Source organism: Panthera tigris, chromosome F2, assembly GCF_018350195.1.
Source record: "Panthera tigris isolate Pti1 chromosome F2, P.tigris_Pti1_mat1.1, whole genome shotgun sequence".
Classification (NCBI taxonomy): Eukaryota; Metazoa; Chordata; class Mammalia; order Carnivora; family Felidae; genus Panthera; species Panthera tigris.
In genome coordinates this window covers 50606823-50629725 of record NC_056676.1, presented here as the reverse complement: position 1 = coordinate 50629725, position 22903 = coordinate 50606823, and the positions used below count along the sequence as shown (strand labels likewise).

Here is a 22903-nt window from a genome sequence, read left to right as displayed (position 1 = left end):
GTATGCAGTCATTTTTGTTCCCATATTTTCACACTTTCCACCATGAGACAAACTGTTTCCAGGGAGAATATCTCACACTCGCCGTGTAAACAAATAAATAAAAATGCCCTTAAAATTTAAGACAGATAGCCATATCATGTTTAAAACCTATTCAATATCTTACTAGCCAGAGACTGCATATTTTATTTATGACCTTCCAAATTACTTTGGGGGGAAGGGGGCACAAAAATAGCCTCCAACGTTGACAATGGTCAAGTTTTTAAAACATTACTTTTTTTTTTAATCTTAACTGATTCATGGTGGTTATAAAATTAGCAATCCTTGTTTTTAAAGGCAGTCTTAGTTACATCATAAGACAAGTGGATTCTAGCAATGTATTATTCATAAGATGTTTCGTAGCCAAATACATTAGAGTATATAGTTGTACCAACAAATTAATATTTTAGAGCTAATTGAAATTGTTCTTCCTATAAAGATTAAGCCTCTTCCACCCAACACACTTCAGTCATTAAAATAACACTTTTAATGCCTTGTCTAAATGATGCCTGACATTAATGCAAAGCTATATTAAAGCACTCAAATGACCAGTTCTTTTGTAATGTATTCTATATGATCAGACATTGGGTCAGAGTTGGGCAGTGTGTATGAAGCGAAAGCTAATTAAAATATATTCTCTATAGAACTTTACAGAAAAAAGAGACCAATAATCATCAGAAGGTAGTCTGAAAATGGCATTTCTGAAAGGCTTGCAGTATGCTTTAATCTCCTTGCATAAGGGTAATTTTTGACATAAAGATTTTATTGTAGGCTCAAAACTTCTGCTGGAAAATAATTTTTTACTATGTCAATAAAATCATTATGAAGTCTCTCACATGCATTTCTTATATGATTTTTATTTCCTAGAAAATCAAGTTTCATTTTCAAGACAATAAAGTTTTCAGTATTTTGCTACATTGTCATTCAACCCAGCATGTTCCTGAAAACAGAGTTAGCCTTCCCTGTCTCTACTGAGGCTGCGGCTACAATTATTACAACAACAACACATGCATGCACGCACGCATGCACGCGCGGACACAGACACACATTAAATTTCCCCTCACCATCACAAAATGCAGAAGAACAGACACACTGAAGGTCTGTATCTAGGCAGACTTGATTACGCACTACAAAAATCCTCCTAATAGTAGCTACTTAAAGCTTCTGCAGCCGGGGCCAAATCTGCAACAGTCATGTTTGGGCTTACAGATCATGTCCCAGTTTTATTCTTTGTGATCCCTCACACATTTTTAACACATTTGTGTTACAAAGGAAAAAAGAAAGAAAGAAAGAAACAACACATGCTTTTACTTCCATTGATAGAAAAAAAAATTAGTCATTACCACTTTTCTCTTACAACTCACACTTCTTATATTCTTTTTGAGAAATTAGATTTGATTGAGAATGGCAGGTCATAGAACAAGAAATTCAGGTACAGTATTCATCTCCGGAGATCAGGGGTCCTAGACAAAGACTTTGCTTCTGATGTCTTTTATTCACAGACTTTTCACTGATATCATTTCATCTCAAACTTTTCATCTCCGCATGGTATGACAGAGCCTCGAAGCCTGTACTTACTACTTCCTGCTGTTTAGAATAACACGTATGTTTAAGAATGAATAATTGTACTTCCGATGCTGCATATTTTCAAGACAGTGGATCTAACAAATTCTTTATATAGCAGTTGAATACAGATTTATAGTTGAATATTTTCTTTTAAATTAAGTAACTTCAACTTCTCTTTTAAGTTAAACTTAAAATTTTATCAATAGAAATGAGCAACCACAATCTCTCATTGTTCATAATGGCAATGTGCCTTGATTCCCATTCTAGATTTTGGACTCCAAGGAAATTTTATTGACTCTGAACTAGAAACCCCCATCCACCCCACTGGGGAAAAAAATGGATTTCATTTTTGCTTTATTCCTATAGTACTGATGGAAAACTCAACTTTACCATGATAACCATATTTATTATTATGATTAGAAACAGGGGGAAATATTAGGCAATGAATACTTGCACAAAATATTTAGAGAATATAAATTAAAAATCTATACATAAGCTTTCTTTTTTTTTTTAATTTTTTTTTAACGTTTTATTTATTTTTGAGACAGAGAGAGACATAGCATGAACGGGGGAGGGGCAGAGAGAGAGGGAGACACAGAATCGGAAGCAGGCTCCAGACTCTGAGCCATCAGCCCAGAGCCCGACGCGGGGCTCGAACTCACGGACTGCGAGATCGTGACCTGAGCTGGAGTTGGACGCTTAACCGACTGAGCCACCCAGGCGCCCCTACATAAGCTTTCTTAAAATATCTACTAGCACGCTAGAAATGCTAACAATGTTACAAGACCCATGCTGAGTAAGACAGTTGCTGAAACATCCAATCCAATCTCACCTAAGGAATGACACGTTTAACTAGTAGCAATTATTTCATATGAATAGGAATTTAGGTATTATTTTTATTTCCACATTGGATGAGATATTTGTCATGACTGCATGGTAGGAAAGATGCATTGTTATAATTATTACATTATGTGGGCATGAATATATAGTTAACAAACAAGAAAAATATACATTTGCTTTTTTTACCAAAATGTTTTCATACTTTAAGGCAGATTCACCAGATTGCTAAACATCATACTTCAGTTAAGTGTACTTTGAAGTTACTGCTTTTTTAATTTGCATTTTAGAACTCCAAGTTTCTTTTTCCGTGACATAAATTTGTTTTTCTCTGGTGGCAGTTCTTTCCAACATAATTCAGGTTTTCAGCAGCAATCCCAATTCCATAAGAAATTAAGAGAGATTTGTAGTAAAAATGAAGACGATGCCCAAACCCAGGCTCGATGACAACATTTCTGGTCGAGAGATGAGGTTTGTGTGAACTGTCTGAGGGTTCAGAGGAGCTGTCTGTGGGTGGGCTGTGTGTACAAACTTTATGGTATGGTTTCTATGGTCTCCAACCTCCATGTGTTAAAAGTCAGACTTCCATGCCACGAAACCCATCATTAGAATTTAAACCACTGCTCTCTAGAACCTAGGATTTAAATTCCCAGCATATCATTATGTAACACAAAAAGTCACTTGTCGTGGTGGAAATTGCAGCTAATTCCAGACAGCTCTTTGTTTGGTTTGCTAATGAGGAGTGTTGAGAGAGGAGCACGCCCCCTTTGGGTGACCCTAGCCTCTTAGGTTGGTCCTGCTCAGGTGTGTCAGAGATAGTTCCAACTCGCTCAGAAATCATGTGCCTGCTGAAAGGCAGACGTGCTTGTTTTTTGAACTCAGAAAAGGATCCTGAGCTTTGCCCCCCCCCACCCTCCCCAACCTCCCAATTATTTCCTGAGAAAATTCTGTTCCAGTGGTTTGAAAACCTTGTGCAGACTCTTAGGGTGTCCTAATGAAATTCTACAATGATCTACAATTTATATTTTAAATTTCCTTATGTATTTGGGAAGAAAAAAAAGGTTTTCTCCTCTCAAAGGTCTATAAAGAGAGGCAGAAAAATATTTAGACAATTATATAGAGGGTTTATGACTGCGACCATATGAGTTGAGAGGTAAAGGCTGGAAGCACATATGATGTGCATTCCTGAAATCATTCCTAAAGTTCTTTTTCAAACAAGGTGGTTAATTATTAAAACAGAACAAGTGTTGTTTGCTTACTCTATATAGTTATGCTAAATCATAAACTAAGCACTATTTAAAATGTTCTACATTGACAGGGAAGGAGAAAATATGTACATGGGCTTTAAAATATGCGCGTAGTCACCACAAACAACCAACTGTTTCCTGTTTATGACAAAGGAGTAAATAATCCATTGATCTGGCAGCAGGGCACCTGCTTTGCAACCGACTCCATATCAGTAGTCCCTGAACCCTCATTATTTTTCCTCAATTAAAGTTCATAGTCTCGGAAAGTCTGTGCCGAGCAGATGTACAACTGTTCTTGACAACGGAACACAGAAGAATCACAAATTTAGAAAACTACTGCCATTTCATAAAACCCAGAATCACATCATTTGTTGTGGGTAAGAAACATTACAAACAATATGTCTCTTTTATAGGCTGCTAAGCCGGCACATTACAGAAAAGAATATTAAAGTTCAAAAACTGTCACATGAGCAGTACATTATGAATACAGTAATGCATTTTTTTATGATTCAAATAATGGTTACCGAAATGAAAAAAAAAAAAGGAAAATCTTCAGTGGGTTATAATGTAAAAATTGTGACGGAGAATTAGACAGAATTGGAAATATGAGCAAATCCAAGCACAAAGTAATGCTCTACAGAGAACTACAAAATGTAATAACGAATGTATTTCAGAAATATGAATTTAACTAATGCTAGTTTTATTTTCATCTTTTGCATAATTCTGAAATCTATGAGGCCAGATCATTAAGGCAACACATTTAAATAAAAAATGCAGCAAGAATCCAGTTTCAAATATAACTAAGAGACAATTGGTTGAAAAAAAATTTTTTTTTATAATGTACCTAAGGTCAAATACCACAGCATCATCCATTTTAAAAGCTACATAAAAATAGCCTCCATCATTCACACACCTCCTTCTGTGCTTAAGAAAATGAGAAGGAGAAGTAAGCAGTCAGGGAGATGTTTATTTCCATTTTACTTTTTAAATGCTATCTCCATAAGACACTGAAATACATATTTTACAGTAAACAATATGAAGGTCCTACACGACATTTTCTAGTCCCTTCTCTCAACATAATTCTGACTCCACAGTATGTGCTCTACAGACTGTAGCAGATTGTGAGTCTTGAGGTCAGAGTATATGCTTGAAGCATCAATGGCCACACCTGTCATTTTAGTTTTCCAGGCAAGAACGTGTTATTGTTTAATGCTGTAACACGCATTTGTTACAACCCAACTTCCAATTTTGCCACTGCCGTGGAGGTGACTAAACTACCCCACTAACAGAAATATTTTAGTAATATTTTAACTTCTACTCTCTGTTATAATTACTTTATTTAATTATTTGAGACACATATTTTTTTTTTCCTAGCCACGCAGGCTCCTGTAATCCATTTTGGATTTTCTGTGTAAATGTAACACAGTTTGGAAAGGGGGGAATAAATCAGGCTTGTACTTCTGAGCATTAATAGAAATGTTTAAAGTCTACCCGGTGTGATTGCTGGTAGGGAAACATTTTACCTCTTCACATTTCCCTACTCTTTGCGCTGGATTAACATAGAGAATATTTTGAAGACATCACCAAATTCGATTGGAAAAATCTCCCTTCTATTCACTTAAAAGTCTGCATGCTGAACTGATAATTCAGTTATGACAGGGCTTGATGGGACCACGGCCTCCCTCAGACAAAGGGCAGAGTTAAAATATCCTGGGTGGTCAGATCAGTCTTTAGTAGCTTTGCTGCAGGATAAGCCTGTTTCTATGAAAATTCTTCTTGTATATCCATCCCCCCCCAAATATATTTCTTACATTTACATTTAAAATGTCATAGTTGCTTCTAAGATACATTTCACCAATCTCCCTCTTGGCAAAATTAGTTATTCTCTACCAGTGTTGCTCTTCTGAATCAAGCAAATTATGAGCATTACTCTTGCTCATTTCGCCCTTAAGAAAACAGCTCAGGGGCGCCTGGGTGGCTCAGTCGGTTAAGTGTCCAACTTCAGCTCAGGTCATGATCTCACTGTTTGTGGGTTCGAGTCCCGCATCAGGCTCTGTGCTGACAGCTCAGAGCCTGGAGCCTGTTTCGGATTCTGTGTCTTCCTCTCTTTCTCTGCCCCTCCCTATTTGCACTCTGTCTGTCTCTCTCCTTCTCAAAAATAAATAAACATTGAAAAAATTAAAAACAAAAAAAGACAACAGCTCAAAGTGTAGTCATCAAAGATATGTCATCAGAATAGACACATATGCTATATGGAGCAAAATTGCTAATCTCTCAGGCACCCCAATAAAATTGTGACAAATAACTTGTACAACAGAACTTAGAAATATGCATTGTTTTTATAATTTCCAGAAAGATTTTATTACACCAATCTGATTTCACCTGCCTTGAATAATATTGATTAAAAAGTCACAATTTTATATACTAGTCATAAAATTTTTAAAATATTTTAAGTTAAAATATTGCAGCTTACAAAGTACTTTTGGAGTATCTTACTAAGATGATTTTATTTCAGATAAAATGCACATGCAATTAACTAAAGTCACAGCATTGGAGACAGCAGAGTTAGTTTCAGAGACAAGTAACTGAGAGATGCTACTGTGACATATCCATTCATGGAATCTATTCTATTCACTTTTTTTTTTAACTTGGTTTAAAAAAAATTTTTTTTTAATGTTTATTTATTTTTGAGACAGAGAGAGACAGAGCATGAATGGGGGAGGGTCAGACAGAGAGGGAGACACAGAATCCGAAACAGGCTCCAGGCTCTGAACGGTCAGCACAGAGCCCGACGTGAGGCTTGAACTCACGGACCGCGAGATCATGACCTGAGCTGAAGTTGGACACTTAACCGACTGAGCCACCCAGGCGCCCCTAACTTTTTTTTTTAATGTTTATTTATTTTTGACAGAGAGAGACAGAGCGTGAGCGGGGGAGGGGCAGAGAGAGAGGAAGACACAGAATCGGAAGCAGGCTCCAGGCTCTGAGCTGTCAGCACAGAGCCTGACGCGGGGCTTGAACTCACAGAGGCCGCGAGATCATGAGCCAAAGTCGGATGCTCAACCAACTGAGCCACCCAGGCACCCTTATTCACTCTTTGATGATAGGTAAGTTACCCCTACTTCCCAGGTTCAGTTTTTCTACATCTGTAAGATAAGGAGAATTCAGTCTACAGGGATTTTTTTTGTTTTTTGTTTTAAGATTTCAATGAAATAACATATAGAGTCTCCCCACACAGTGGGTATTCAATAAACACTAGCTCCATTTGGTTCTTTGTGTCTTGTGCTTGACAAAGCATTACCAAATGTAGATTTCTTGTTCTTTGTTTTCTGTCATGGACACTCACGGATGTGGCCCAGAAGCAATCTTACATTCCCCTACCTCTGTGTTTTTCTCCCTAAAATATCCATCATGCTCATTTCTCATTTCTGAAACTGGCAACATTTCCAGCATGATAAAGTACTAGAGATAACAGAAGGGTAGTTTTCTGGGTGGCTAAATTCCCCTCTGCCTCCCTTCTTTCTTCTGTCTTTCTCTCCGTTTTCCTTCTGTCTCTCCTTTCTTTCCCCCCAAGCTTCCTTTCTTTCTCCTTCTTTCCATTCTCCTTATCTCCCTCTCACTCCCTTCTTCCCTCTCATTCTCTCTATTCTTAAAAAACGGTATTTGTTGGTTACGACCTAACAGTCACTTGGCAGGATGTAGGACTTCTCTTGAAGGGCTGGCAGTCCTACATGGAGAAAAACACAAACATGACAAGACATACAGAATAGCGCTCTGCAGCGTGTACAGGAACTTCTGAGAGCTTCTTAAAGGAAAAGAATCTAAGGTAGACTGGAGCCCACGGTGGATGGAAGTAATGCTTGTTTCATAGAGATATTTTTCTCCATTTCCCTTTAAATATATGTTTGATGAAAGAGAAGAATTTATTCCACTTAATGCTTAAAGAAATCTTTAAGTTTTTGTTTTGTTTTTTCAATCTATCATTTTGTTAGAGTGCCTTAGAGACTGGAAATTTTACCTCTTACACATTACACAGATGTATGCAGACTACTTAATAGGTTTTCTTTTTATATTTTATATTTAAAACTTTTTAGCAGACAAAAGCATTTTGGGGGGTAATATTTATTTTATTTTAGTTTTGGGAGAAAGAGAGAGAGGCAGAGGGAGAAAGAATTTTAAGCAGACTTCACACCCAGCAGAAAGCTCAAGAACCCTGAGATCATGACCTGAGCTGAAATCAAGAATCGGATGCTTAATTGTCTGAGCCACCCAGGCACCCGGACGAAAGCATTTTTAATGTATCCTTTCAAGACCCCAAAATATGTTCCTGCATTTTGCACTTCAGTTTGACTTGCTGTAGTTTTATTTTATTCCTTCTTAATATCGCCACTGAAACAGCTTTATGAAAAGCGAACGGAAGGAAAATGAGTTGATAGAGATTACCGATGCCTCTGTATGTCTCCAGTAGTCTGGATAAAGTCCCTATGCCCGACTAAGGCCAGCAATTCAGCTCATTTCTATACTGGGACTCTCATTTTTTTGTCTGTGATTTAATGGCAAGAAAACAGAAACATTATTTCCCTAGATGGTGAAATTTCTGGTATCTTTAAAAATTGAATTAGTCTTTTTGATTTATTCCTAAAGGTGAAATTGGCACCTGTGTCAATGTGTCATATACACCAATTTGGGTGCCAAGTGGTCATGTGACAATTAATGCAGAGAAAGTGGTGCTATGGGCTATGGGCTTAGTACTTCAAACCATTAAGAACTTCAAAATTACAATAAAGAAGCAAAATCATAAATCATTTTTTAGATCAATTTTTAATTGAAAAACTCTATTCATTAGTATGAGCCAAATAACCCATTGCCAAAAGAAAAAAAAAAGCAACCAATTATTTACCTTTCCAAAGACAGAATGCCCTTGACATGTTATGCCTGCTCTAAAAAAAAAAAAAAAGTGTGTTATACTTCGGAAGGCTCTTAGCTTTAGAAAAAAATGCAAATATATAAATGATTCCATTATCTTTTACTAGTACTTAGTAAATCAAGATTGCACATTGAATGCATTGCCATTCTAAACCTTAGTTTAATATTTAATTAACAAGTTCAGCATATATTCTCTTTCGGATTTTAAAATACTGTGTTTGGTCTAGAGCCTTCCTTTACAATGACCAAGAATTTATTCTAACTGTTCATTGCCTATTTTTAAAATGATTAGAAACAATTATTAGAAAAAATGAGATAAACTGATTGTACACACACACACACACACACACACACACACACAAATTGTCTTTGTATATATTTGTCTTAATGCCTTTCTTTTCCACCTTTTATCTCTGAAGTTTTTGTGGACTCAACCTTCATGATCCCAATAGATTCAGATCAAATAATAGGAACTCATTTAGAGATGTCTTATAGAAGATTAATGAGAACAACATTCAAGCACAAAGATATTGTTACTACATTATGGTCAACAATGGAAAAAACACCATTTTCCTACAAAGTGATACAGATGCCTGTTAGCAAACCCTACGCACACTGGAGTAAACTAAGCGAGTTGATTGGTACCCAAACTTGCCAACTGCTGAAGCAGCTCAACCTCAAAATATTAAGCCATACCACAGACGTGTGAATACATGAATTGGTTCCACTTTGAAAATTTCATTTGCTACTGTGCAATACTAATGCATCTTGTAAGAGGTTTAAGGATTTCTTCAGAATCACTTCCTTTTCACCAGTGTTACCACACTACTATATTTAACAGAGACATTTACATGCTTTGCATTTTAAGTGCCTCGGAAATCCAAGCACAGAGCCCGCACATTTCCACCGCACCATCAGATGTAATGAGTTATGGTGCTATCGGCATGTTGATAAGCTATAGCCCAAAGAAGAACAAGAAGGAAGTATAAAAAATATGGCCAGAGGATGGGATAAAATTATCAGCTAGTGTGTTTTCCTGTTTGGTTTTAATCTACATTTAATTAAATTCTTATCTTCTGTGTACTTATGGTCGCATTTGAATGGCGAGACTGCATTCATTATGAATGGTAAAACTTAACTCAGAGAACATTACATGTGGCTTCTTTAAAAAAGAGAAGAAAAACGCTGTCTTTATTCTTTACACTCAGGTCTTATAAAAGGGGACCAAACTCTCTCTTAGGTCAAGTGCAGTAGCACTTAACCTTTGGGTTAACTGATTTGGAAAGTGGGACTTAAATCAATTTTAATGCTACTTTTTTTTTTTTATTTTTACAATTTGGAAATGTTATTATCAAATTCCGAGCCTGAACAGAGCTGGCAAGGGGAGCAGTGAAGTGCATTAAGGAAATGCCTTCTTCATTCTTAAAAACAGAGATGATAACAGGAAGTTTTTATTAGTACTGCAAAATGTGATCATTAGTCTGCATCCTTAATTATTAAAACCATTACATTCCCTTGTCTTTATATGCTGAAATAAGAAAAAAATGCCTTAATTGCTATTTAAATTTTTTTCCTGTGTCACAGACCCTTTGAGTTCATTCAAGCATCCATAGATTTCAAAGAAAAATAACATGTTTTCAACATAGCATTATTTCACACACCTACTAGCTTCAAAACATTTTTAGTTCTATTCCAGGAATGGCAGGGCAAATTGACAATGTCCTGAAGGCAATATTTGGTCCCTGCAATAACAAGCATGGTTTCCTTGGGTCAACCTAAAGATTGTATCAGACTTAACAAAGGGAAATAGGGGCAACTGTGTCTGATTTAGATGTGATTGTTGCTGAAGAACTGAGGCTCAAGATTGTACTTGCTATCCCCACTGGATCAAAATTCACTGAAACCAAGAACCAAGAACAACGAGAAGAAAATGCTCCACAGTTATAGAATGGCTAAATCATGGGGATAAAGGCACAGCAGAGGGAAAAGTGTCAATGGTATTGTAATAACACTGGATGGTGACAGATGGTAGCTACACTCCTCGTGAGCACAGTGTAATGTACAGAGTTGTGGAATCACTGTGTTTTACACTTGAAACTAATGTAACATCGTGTATCAACTATGAAAAGCTCTACAGTTATATAACTCCTATAAAACACACACACACACACACACACACACACACATATATGTATTCCTATTCTCTTACATATATGCTAGGAGAATACAGATGATTCTGTCACATGTTTTCACAACTTTTCTTAAAATCAGTAATGTATGACTAGTACCTGTATACCAATAAAACAAGAACATTTCAAATGAGCACTTGTGATTACTTTGGTATTTTATGCAATGTGAAATACTAACTAGAAAAGGCTTAACATTCCAACTGAAAGCTCAGATTACCATTATCATTAAATAATGGTAATTACCAATGACATATTTTCCCCAAATATTCCCAGCATAAATATATTGGGAATGATATTTTACTACTTAGCATTATCTTGAAAGGGGCTATAAAACTCCCAACAGTTGGGTCAAAAAGTTTTTATATGATACACTATATACTCCATAACTTTGCTGTGTAATGAGACGCAAAGATCTTCTTCTAAAAAGCCAGTCACCATTCATTTACCCAAAGCTCCAAAGGAGATGAAGGATGTTTTCAGTATATATCCCTTACACTTCAAAGGTTTCTTACTAAAAATAAGCATTTTTATTTGGTTGGACATTTATACAATTCAGTAGATGGGACTGTCACTCTCCTGTACATAACTGGACATTAAAATCACAACTGGGATGAATTTTAAAAACTGGTGCTAATTCTGCAACATTAAGTTTATTTTCAGAAATTATTCTTGATTGTTAGAAAGTAAACAAGCCAATATATTCCTAATAGATGACCAGTCCTGGATACTAATACATATCCTACCCTGAGAGCACAGTTGTCTGAAGCTATAGATTGATAATCAGGTTTTACTATAATATATGATACATATATAGGTTAAAGATAACATTGGTAACTTGTTTGGTTTAGTTCATTATTTTTTTCCCAAAAATACCCTTATGCATATTCTCTTATTAAATATCATTACAGTATATTCCTTGCCTTTGTTTATTTCAGTAAACACATGCATTAGATTGTGTCCATGCACATATCCTAACAAGCTGTTTTATGTGATGTCTTTATCTGAAGAATCTGAAATGTTTTGGATAATTCAATTCAATAAACATTTATTAAGCAACAGTAAATTGACCTAATTTACTATCAGGCAGTCACTCTGTAAGGTACTGTGTAGACAGGATATAATACAGTCTCTGTGAAGGGGTAGAATACAGAAAGCCAATTCTGTAATATAGTTTAAGGGTTATATAGTGTAAGGATACATAAAAAAACTAAGGGAGCAGAGACAGAGAACATATGATGTTCAAATTGATTATGAAAAGACGAGTTAGAGCTTGCTGTGTGGGTAGTTTTGTGGATGCTTAAGACGTAACATATGTACGACCCTATTGTTTCCTCAAGATCATTGAGACAATTGGGATTGACCGTGCCAAAAATTGCCACAGAAGAGGAGAAAACAATTCCTGCACGAAACTGTAAGATATGGCCCAGGCTGCCTCCACGTAATTTCTCTGTCCTTATTCTAGCCACACTGACCTTCTTTAAATTTTTCAAATGGACCATTCCCTCACTGCCACTGGCCATTTGCGCATGTTGTCCTCCCTGGCTAGAAATCTTCAGCCTATTCCTATTTGATTAAGTTCATCCTTCAAATTCAGCCCATGCAACTATCATTTCTTCAAGAAAGATTTCCCTGACCTTCCCTAATGTGCGCGCACGCACACACACACGCGCACACACAGAAACTCACACGGAGTCTGGGTGTGTTTGCCTGGTTACATGCCATCAGAGAACTGTGTTCTTTTCTATAATGGACTCAGTTTGTGAGGCTACATTTGTTAGTATCTGCCTTTCTGACTAGGCAGTGACTTCCATGAGAAGAAGATGAACTTGATCTATTTTGGATCTACATTACCTCAGCGTCTAGTTGAAGTGCCACACCAGTGTGTTGAATGCATCCGTGACTACAGGTAAGAGACCTCTTCTTGTCCATGCAAGGGTAGCAAGGCGAACTGAGGGAAGGAGTGCTTCTTCCTGGTATTGATGGAAGTGCTCACACATATTTGATGCACCGTGGCTGAACCATTTAGGAGTATATGTACTTCCACAGGGAGTATAAAAAGAATTATAAAGAGCCAGGAAAGGGCGGAAGTCAGTGTTCCCCCATGTACCCCATCCTAGCTCTGCAGGCAAGTCAGATATCACTTCCACAGTTTGTCTATTTGCAAGTGTACAACACACATATTTACGATGCTTTTACGGTCTGGGGTTCACCTGATTTGATTTAAAAGTGATCTCCTATGTTGAAGGGCAAAAAAAAGTCCACATGCCCTTCCAGTAATAATTCAAATATGTATTACTGTTATTTTTTATAGCTGCCTTTCAGGGGAAAAAATGCACTTTGAACTAAGCAGAAAGTAATAAAAGAAATCTGAACATTATGAAGCTTGGGCCAATGGAAGAAAATGTGTTCTTGTGGACTGTGTGCATGAAAAATACATGCTTGAAAGAGGGCAGTATAATATGTTCATTCTTACTTTATGGTAGACACAAAAGTAACTTAAAGGAAGAGCATTTGTTGTGAGCCTCTGCTCCAGTAAATGAGTTGGTAGTTAGTATATAAAGTACTGCAGTTGAAGAACTCTAGGCACACAGGGCCTGCTTCATTAAGAAGGGCTTTTCTGTTTGGCAAAGGGAGTCAAGAGGCCCCCGCAGGCCTGAGTGGCTCAGATAAGACTAACCGCCCCCAATACACACATTTTCTTCTCGCCCTCAGGGGACTGAGGAGACCCAGACCCCTGCGTATTCCTGGCCAGCCCCACACTATTCCTCATTGGAAGCTCATAGCTCACTACCATCTCTGAGTTCTGATACAACCGGGACTAATCCTGTGTGCTGATGGACATTAACTAGACTTATCGAGGTGGTGATCGTTTCATTGTATGTGCAATATCAGATCATGATGTTGTACGCTTAAAATTAAGATAATGTTATATGTCAGTTACATGTCAATAAAAAAGAATAGATAAAAAAAATACTTAATCTTATTGTCAACTTGATCTCTGGTTTTATCAGTCATTCCCAGAAGCCCAGGACTCTTGTGACCCTCAGCCCCATAATACAATCCTCATACAGCCTGACTGATGTTTCTTCTCTCATCTTTCACCAATCCCCAAACCTTTCCACTGATACCCAAGGGAAATTACCAGCAAAATGTTCCATAGCCTCGGCCTCTTCTATCAACATTCACTTTGCCTCCTTGCTCTTCCCCTCTCCAGTGGTAGCCGATTTTACTCCCACGAACAGCATATCGCTTTACCTGCAGGTGAAACAGCTAACTCAGCTCCTGGAACTTCTCAAGTACTTTTTCTGATTTTCTTCTTGGTGACTTGGTGACTCCACTATATCCAGGCAGTCAGTCACATGGACTCTCAGTTCCTTCACCTCCTCTCCTCCAGGGACCTGGCTCTCTACCCCATCTCCAACTGCTCATTCTCTAGGCCTTTTTAAAATTGCCAAAAGTTGTGGCACTCCTCTGTATAATTTCACATTTAGGCATCCCATTCTCAAACCATAGCTCTTACCATTCTATCTCACTCTTTCTAGAGCCTTGATTTCAGCATTAACTTCACCATGACCTAAAATCCAATTTTGCCACCTTTTCCCCCATTGTCTTGCATCCCCTGTGTCCTTGCTCCCCTGCTTACCCAGCTTACATGCTGGCCTTCATCGTAAGCCCTTCCTTGCAAATATCCTCCATTATCTCACTCCCTGTTGCTTCACCGGATTAGTCTGGCAAAACTCCAACCATGTTCAATCCAACTTTCCACCTACTCTGCGTTTACAACTAAAGCAGTGGACTAGCTGAAGAAAAACACAACAATCCTGTCTCAAATTAAATTCATGACCAATACCATTGAGTGGGTCATCAGTGCTTCCCAGCAATCACACTGCATTTCCCTGGTCCATTGGCTCTCTAACATCTATTCCCCATCCATTCTCTCTCAACTTTGCTTCCCCCTCCCTAAGAAAATTGTAGTAATCAGAAGAAAACTTTGTTTCCTCCTCCACATCAACTCTGTATATATGGACTGTATATATACAGTGCTGCCATGACCGTAATTATGAACTATAATTAACCATGACTTTATTTACTGTCAACCCCCAATGGTGATAGATGCTCCCTTCTTTCCTGCAAACATCATTTCTTTTTCAGCTTCAAGTGGATCGTTCCCACCAGCATGAAACATATCATAATTTCTGTATCATAAACAAGGAGAACAAGAAAATACGATCCCCAGGTTCTTTTTTACCTGCTTTAATTTACAGCAAAACTCTCTGAAGTAGGTTATCTCTGCTTTCTATCTCCCAATTTCCACTATGTGCTCACTGCTATATCTATAAGGAAACTGATCTTGTCAATATCACAAGGACATTGCTAAATCCAAGGGTCATTTCTTAGATTTTTGTTTTACTTAAATACCAGAAAAACTGAACACAGCTTCTCCTTGAAACACTTTCTTCCCTTGGCTTCCATTCAGCACATCTTTTTAAAATATAACTTACTGTCAAATTGGTTTCCATACAACACCCAGTGCTCATCCCAACAAGTGCCCTCCTCAATGCCCATCACCCATTTCCCCCACCCCCCATCCACCCTTGTTTTGTTCTCTGTATTTAAGAGTCTCTTGTGGTTTGCCTCCCTCTCTCTCTGTGTTTTTTTCCGCTTTGCTTCTCCCATGGTCTTCTGTTAAGTTTCCCCAGATCCACATATGAGTGAAAACATGGTATCTGTTCTTCTCTGACTGACTTATTTCACTCGGCATAATACCCTCCAGTTCCACCCACGTCGTTGCAAATGTCATGATTTCATTCTTTCTCATTGCCAAGTAGTATTCCATTGTGTATATAAACCACATCTTCTTTATCCATTCGTCAGTTGGTGGGCATTTAGGCTCTTTCCATAATTTGGCTATTGTTGAAAGCGCTGCTGTAAACATTGGGGTACACATTCCCCTATGCACCAGCACTCCTGTATCCCTTGGGTAAATTCCTAGCAGTGCTCAGCACCCTTTCCTGGTATTCTGACCTCACTGGCTGCTCCTTCTCAATTTCCCTTTTTGGGTCTTCTGGCTTCATATGCTACTCTCTCCTGCTCGTTCTGTCTAACCACTCTGGGCTAAACCATGCTGTTTGTGGAATGTGCCAAAGCACTCCTGCCTCTACCTGGCACATTCCTGCCCAAGTCAGCTGCATGATTAGCTACTTCAGACCTTCTCAAATGTCCCCATTCTCAGTGAGGTCTTCCTTCACCACCGCAGTCTAAATTTCAAACCTCCTCTGTGTTTGATTTTGCTCTCTGCCTTCTTTTTCTCCACAACACTTGTTAGCATTTAACAAATTACACACATTATGCATGTATTTACCTTTCGTTGTTTTCCCTCTTGGAATATAAGCTCCTAAAGGAAGACGTTCGCTACTCTATTTGATACCTAGGACAACACCTGGACAACACAGTAGGCATATATAGTAACTATATATTGAATAAATCAATAAAACAGACCAGTATTTTAACTTTTTAATTTATTTCTTAAGCTCCATATGAAAACTGTTTTCTTGTCTATTTTCCACGACTCTAAAAAATTATATTCATATATTGGTGTGCTGGATTTCTCTGGTATTTTAATAATATAGAATTGCACACCCATAACTAAAGGTAATTTTATTATTTTTACAATGTTATTTGTCTTTAGGGCATATTTCTATGCCATGAAAATTATTTACCATTATCTTTTTATTGCTTTATTCTTCATATTACATTAGAATAAACACTATTATGTTGGCATTAACCAATATCTCTCATATTTATACTGACCGATTCTCTTTGTACTTCTCCCCCTTCTTCTCTGTTTTAACCTTTGTAGGAGACAAGGAAGAGGATGATAAAAGTGTGTTTGTGGAATATTTTATTTCTGATGGAACAGACCTATATGAGGCAAATGGATTTAAACACTGTGTAATAGTTGCCATTTCTGAACCCAGCTTTGGCTGTCTGTGAAGCATGTAATGAAATTAAGAAGAGCATAAAGAAAGGATTTGGGTGGATTTCCTTGTCTTCAGGATCAATTATTTTGACCTAGGTCCATTAGCCAGACTGCCCCAGTATTAAGGAGCAATTTTTAGTAATTTTAAGCCAAATGCAGTAATTTCTGGGGTTAGGTGAGGATATAGGGAAAAGGAAAGGGGGCTGTAAGGAAGCACACTTGCAGAGAAAAACGTAAAATTTCAACCCTCTCCAAAACAGACCTAAAAGTATGACATCCATTATTCGTATTGGCAGTGATTTCCTTACAATTGTTGACTTTTTTTTGCACCAACCTCTAACCTACCATTTCTGAAACATTCCTAAGAAGACTTGAAAAAGCTGTTAAAAGCATATCCGCCCAGAAGCCCTAGAAAAACTATAGCTGCAAAGTGTCTTTACTGTTTATATAAGAGCAATCAAAGGTATCAGCAAGCAAGACAGATGAAACTGTTCTCCGAGGAAAAGAAAGTAAAATTTATCCAAACTAAATATTTCTGTGAAACAGGTTATACGGAATTCTCATTCTGCAGCCAAATACACATCCCCCGTATGCTTGTGTATTCCTCCTTATAAACATGAATATTCATTAATACCATCCCAGTAGATGGGAACAACCTAAGTAAATTACTGAGCATGAGGAACAGCAGAGAAAACTTTAATGCAATTCAAGTATTCACACAGACATGTACGATTTGCATCAAATAAATGGGCAAGATGATTACCACTACATTTCATTTACCTGTCATAATCTATGACTCAGTTGTTTGATCTGTATTAGTTACTACGTTCAAGGCAAAGTTGTTATTTGACCACCCTTTACTGGAACTCTTGTTAAAATCTCAAGTATTTCCTTTTGGGTTTTTTTCCCTTTAAACTGAGGTCAGAGAACAGAGAATCATTTGAAGCACTGTTTTACAGAACCGTCCTCAAGGGTTATTAAGGTAGTTCCTCTATTCCTTAAGGACTCGGCACTTTTATTTTTTATTTCTTTAGTGGGATTTTTGTGGTTGTTGTTCACTTCCTCGCATTGCTGGAACTGCTGCTGCCAACAGACACTTTGTTTTCTAAGCCAATGTGAGCTGGGAAACCAACTAATCAGCCTGTGTGGATTGTGCTTAAATTAAGAGTATAGACGTTCTGGGTAAATGTATTAGGGGTTCTTCTATCCAAGTTTTGGTTCAAACCAAAATCTATATTTGCATCTATTGAAATGTATACCGACATTTAAATGTGGGTGCTTTTTGTTTGTTTTCTCATCTTTCTTGGCTGTGTTCTGGAACACAGCAACATTATATAGAAAATATATGAACACATGAAATATTACTCATATTTGCTTTTAAGAGAGCACCTTCTACAACAAAAGATTCACATTGAAAAGCTACATGAAGGGCTTTCCAATCAGAAGACAGCAAGGTGTAAGTGTCTTTCATGGTCCTACATCTGGCTTTAGGCCACCCAAACTGCCTTGCCACGCCATCCAAGTTTGACCTTAACAAAAGCAAAGTCCTATACTGAGATGCACTGGTGGGAAAGTTGGTGCCAAATGTGGTCTGGCCCCCAAAACTGGTCCCCTGGTTCAGTCTAAAAAACGTTGGTGATGACATTGTCAAGGTACCTGATGACTAGGAGGGTCAGGATTATATGAAACTGACCATTCAGAACAGACAAGCCCAGACTGAGCTGGTACCTTCTGTCTTTGCCCTGATCATCAAAACTCTCAAGGAACTCTCAAGGAACTACACAGAGATGGCAAGAAGCACAAGAACATTAAGACAGTGGAAATAACAATTTTGATGAGACTGGCACCTGACAGATGCAACACCAATCTTTGACCAGAGAATTCTCTAGAACCATGAAAATGATCCCGGGGACTGCCAAGTTTGTGGGCTGAAATGTTAATGGTTACTACCCACGTTATCATCGATGACATCAACAGTAATATGGTAGAATGCCCAGCTACTTAAGAACTACAAAGGGAAATATCTTGGTAAAGGATCATTTGACAACCCCCGCCCCAAAGTTATATGCAGGTCACATCGTCTCTTAGTGAAATATAAAGTTAATTTGGTAGAGAATTTTCACAGATTTATGCTCAAAACCGTCATGCATACAAACCCCCTTGTCTACCAAGTATGAAGTTGTGAATCTAAAGAAGACTAAAGAAGTTGTGAATCTAAAGAAGACCAGACTGGTGCCTGGGTGGCTCAGTCAGTTGAGTGTCTGACTTTGGCTCAGGTCACGATCTCTCGGTTCGAGAGATGGAGCCCCGCGTCGGGCTCTGTGCTGACAGCTCAGGGCCTGGAGCCGGCTTCAGATTCTGTGTCTCCCTCTCTCTCTGCTCCTCCCCTGCTCACACTCTGTCTCTCTTTCAAAAGTAAATAAAGATTAAAATAAATAGATAAATAAATAAAAAATAAAGAAGACTACAGATGAGCTTTAATAGGTCCATAAGCGCCTTGAAATTATACGCAAAATCATATGCATACATATTAGCTGAATGAATTACGGATTCTGTGTGAAGAAATTTTTGAAATACTTAATGACTAAATGCAGACTATTAAGAAACTGATGAAATAATACTGGTTATGTCAATTTTTATTTCAATGGGAAGAGTGACTGATATTTTATCTGGTGTTAATTAAAAATATTAGATACTACTTATAGAACAAATGTCTGTAAGGACTTGCACTGCCTTAGTGGAAGAGAGAATCCTTGTGCATAGATGCAGAATTCAAATGTTGAGGTAGTGAAGAAGTTGTCTAATAAGTTATAATGTTCTTGTGAAATATTCTTCCATGTGTAGCCAATCATTGGCAAGCCCAATAAATAATGCAAGCATCAGTAAATCCTCAAGTGTTTATTATTTCTTACTGTGCTTTTTGGGGGTCTGTGCAGTGGCGATAATATGACTCATGGGTTTGTCTGAACAATTATCAGTATGCTTGGTGTTTTATTCCATGGTGGGGAAGAAAGGAAAGAAAATAAGAGCCTGTTGCTTGCCCTGAGTTCTAACTATTGAAAAAATCTTTATTTTATCTGCTGATTTTTCAAAGGTTGTCAAACTGGCTCCTTATGAATGTGATGTCCACTAGGCCTACTGTTAATACAGTAAATTAAACTATCTTGAAGTATACAAGAGACTCAAGGTCAAAGCCATTCATACTGAGATGAGTAGTAACTTGGCAAATATTTCTAAATGTCTAAACTTCAGGGTATACTAGAAGTTCACAGGGGCTTTCGTTCAGGTTAATGTTCTGTTGACAGCCTACACTTAGGAGATCCCAGTTTGGCTCACAGATTTATTGGCATGTGCCCTGTGATTTGATTTCAACTTTAGCTCTAAAATTTTAAGCATCATGGCATATTAAAATTTTACTAGATTGGAGAAAAAAATGTTGATAGCTAAACATAGGTAGATGTTTAAACATTAATACTTAAAATATCTCTTAATAAAACAATAAAAGCAACACCATCTTTAACGACTTGTCAATAACAACATTACTTTTGTGCACAAGTTGGGAAATTCCCATGGAACAATCATCTTTCCAGGTGTTTACAGAGATGCTAAATTTTTGAAGAGGAGATAAGAAAGGTATTAGCTTGCTTTCCTTAAAGGTTCTCATGAGAAGACTTAAAACACAGCTGGCTGCATGTTGCTGGTCTACCTACTGGCTAGACACATCCAAAGAGATACAATTTGGAGTCATGTAATATAAGAACAGCAAAAATGCATGCTTCTCTCCTGCAAACACAGCTTAAAATTCATATTTTCATCCAAAACAAAGTTTAAATGACTTAAAATTGACTTACACTGTAAGTTTGTGATAAAATGATCATAAATATTTTGGTGGTATCTCCAAACATTCTATTTAAAATTTTTTTAAGCCACTTTTTTTAGGTATGACTGACACACAAAAAACTATATACTTAATATATACAACTTGATGAATTTGGAAACATATATAAATTTATATATAAATTTTTATATATAAAAATATATATAAAATATATTTTTCTGAAACCTTGACTGTATTTGTTTTTAAAACCTCTTTCATGATATTGTCTATTAATTACAAATCTTCTTAAAAATAAGCAATATTTGGGGTGCCTGGGTGGCTCAGTTGGTTAAGCGTCTGACTTCGGCTCAGGTCATGATCTCATGGTTGGTAGGTTTGAGCCCTGTGTTGTTGGGCTCGGTGCTGACAGCTCAGAGCCTGGAGCCTGCTTGGGATTCTGTGTCTCCCTCTCTCTCTGCCCCTCCCCTGCTCATGCTCTGTCTCTCTCTGTCTTAAAAATAAATAACATTTAAAAAATGTAAAAAAACAAGCAATATTTTACATACACAAGGAGTCTCATTGTCTGTCCTAGAGGCTTAAAAATTTTTTATATTGGGAAGGAAGTGGTCCTTAAAATAAAAAGATAAAAATGGAGTTGTTTTTGTAAATCGAGTAAATCAAGTTCAGAAACTTTAACAAAAAAGAAAAAAGAAAAATAAAGAACTCCAACTTTAAAAAATCAATTGTAATATACAATGTATCTAAGATTTTTTTTTCATCTGTAGTGTAGTGGATTATTTGTCTAAAAGCAATTTTATCAATTCTTTTTTTTTAAAAATATTTTTTAAGTATTTATTTATTTTTGAGAGAGAGAGAGACAGAGACAGACTCTGAGTGGGGGAGGAGCAGAGAGAGAGGGAGACACAGAATCCAAAGCAGACTCCAGGCTCTGAGCTGTCTGCACAGAGCCCAACAACACAGGGCTCGAACTCACAAACCACAAGATCATGACCTGAGCTAAAGTCAGTCACTTAACCGACTGAGCCACCCAGGCACCCCTGTATCATGTCTTTCTTTAAGGGCATATATTCATATTTTCATCAAATATTGCTAGCAAATCATAAATTCCCAATTCATTTTTCTAATCAGAAACAAATTAAAAATCCTTGAGGGATATCTTTCTGAAGATAAATCTGTAAGCCTCGTGCTAAAGGGGCATTCTAAGTCCTATTCACTGAACACAACCAAATATTCACAGAAACTCTATAAGAAAATACTTGCAGTTCTCAACTCCAGAGCAAGGAAAGCAGAGAGACTTCCAAAATTCAAATAGGAGGAGGGTCAAATGCATTGCCTTGTTGAGTAGAGACACTCAAAGAAACTCCTTAAGCAACAATTGTAAGTTTAAAGTCTCTGGTTTCTCAGATATTGGGAATCACAGGCTAGGAGCCACATGTATACAGGACCTATCCTGTATATATCTAATCTTAAGCCTGTATAGTCAGCAAATACGATGTAGTTAGGAATTACAGCTTTAATGAAGCCTACAAAAATGGAGGGATTACCCACTCCCTGCGAACTTTGTCGCCCTCTTGAATATTTTTCTGTAGACAGCATTACAACATACTTTTCCTACATCTCAATTTGTTCTATCTCTAAGAGAGACACACTAGGCATTTCTTTGAATATTTTGGAATTTCCTGGCAATGTAAACATTTAGAAAAATGTTCACATATAGTATTCCTTGCTTATAAACAGATATGGAAACTACTTATAAATACAACTTCATTTTCTGGTGAAATAAAATGACTCAGATGCAAGGCTATTTCTGAGGAACATAGAGATATGTGTCATTGCTAGTGAGGTTCAAGATAAAACAGAAAATATTTTTCTTTTGTATTTATTCAGATGAAATGATTTTAAATTATTTTGGAGTTTATTTTGAGAGTGGGCGCATACGCGTGCAGGGGAGGGGCAGAAAGAGAGGGGGACAGAGAATCTGAAGTGGGGTCTGCACTGACAGCAGACAGTCCGATGCGGGACTCGAACCCACTAACCACGAGATCATGACCTGAGCCGAAACTGGATGCTTAACCATTTGAGCCACCCAGGTGCCCCAGATGAAATAATTTTAAATGGACATAAAGCACAGCCCTGTGGAAGCAAAAATGTCATATGACATGGAGCTGAGTAGCCTCAAGAGGATGTATGAGAGAAAGGTCGGTGTCACCGGACAATGGGCTGTGCACCATCGTGGGCTCATGGATTACAAGCAAACTTTGGTCCTTCTTAATGTTGGCTTGCA

General features: G+C 37.4%; 1 protein-coding gene and 1 long non-coding RNA gene across 3 annotated transcripts in view; one reads left to right on the top strand and one right to left on the bottom strand.

The window, feature by feature from the left end:
- Positions 1–22903, bottom strand: part of ZFPM2 (zinc finger protein, FOG family member 2) — a 466243-nt gene that overhangs the window by 43350 nt on the left and 399990 nt on the right. The window lies entirely within an intron of this gene.
- On the top strand, positions 11680–19074 carry LOC122234872. Its single transcript, XR_006212832.1, has 3 exons — positions 11680–12212; positions 12599–12707; positions 16662–19074. It is a non-coding gene; the product is annotated as an uncharacterized LOC122234872 (long non-coding RNA).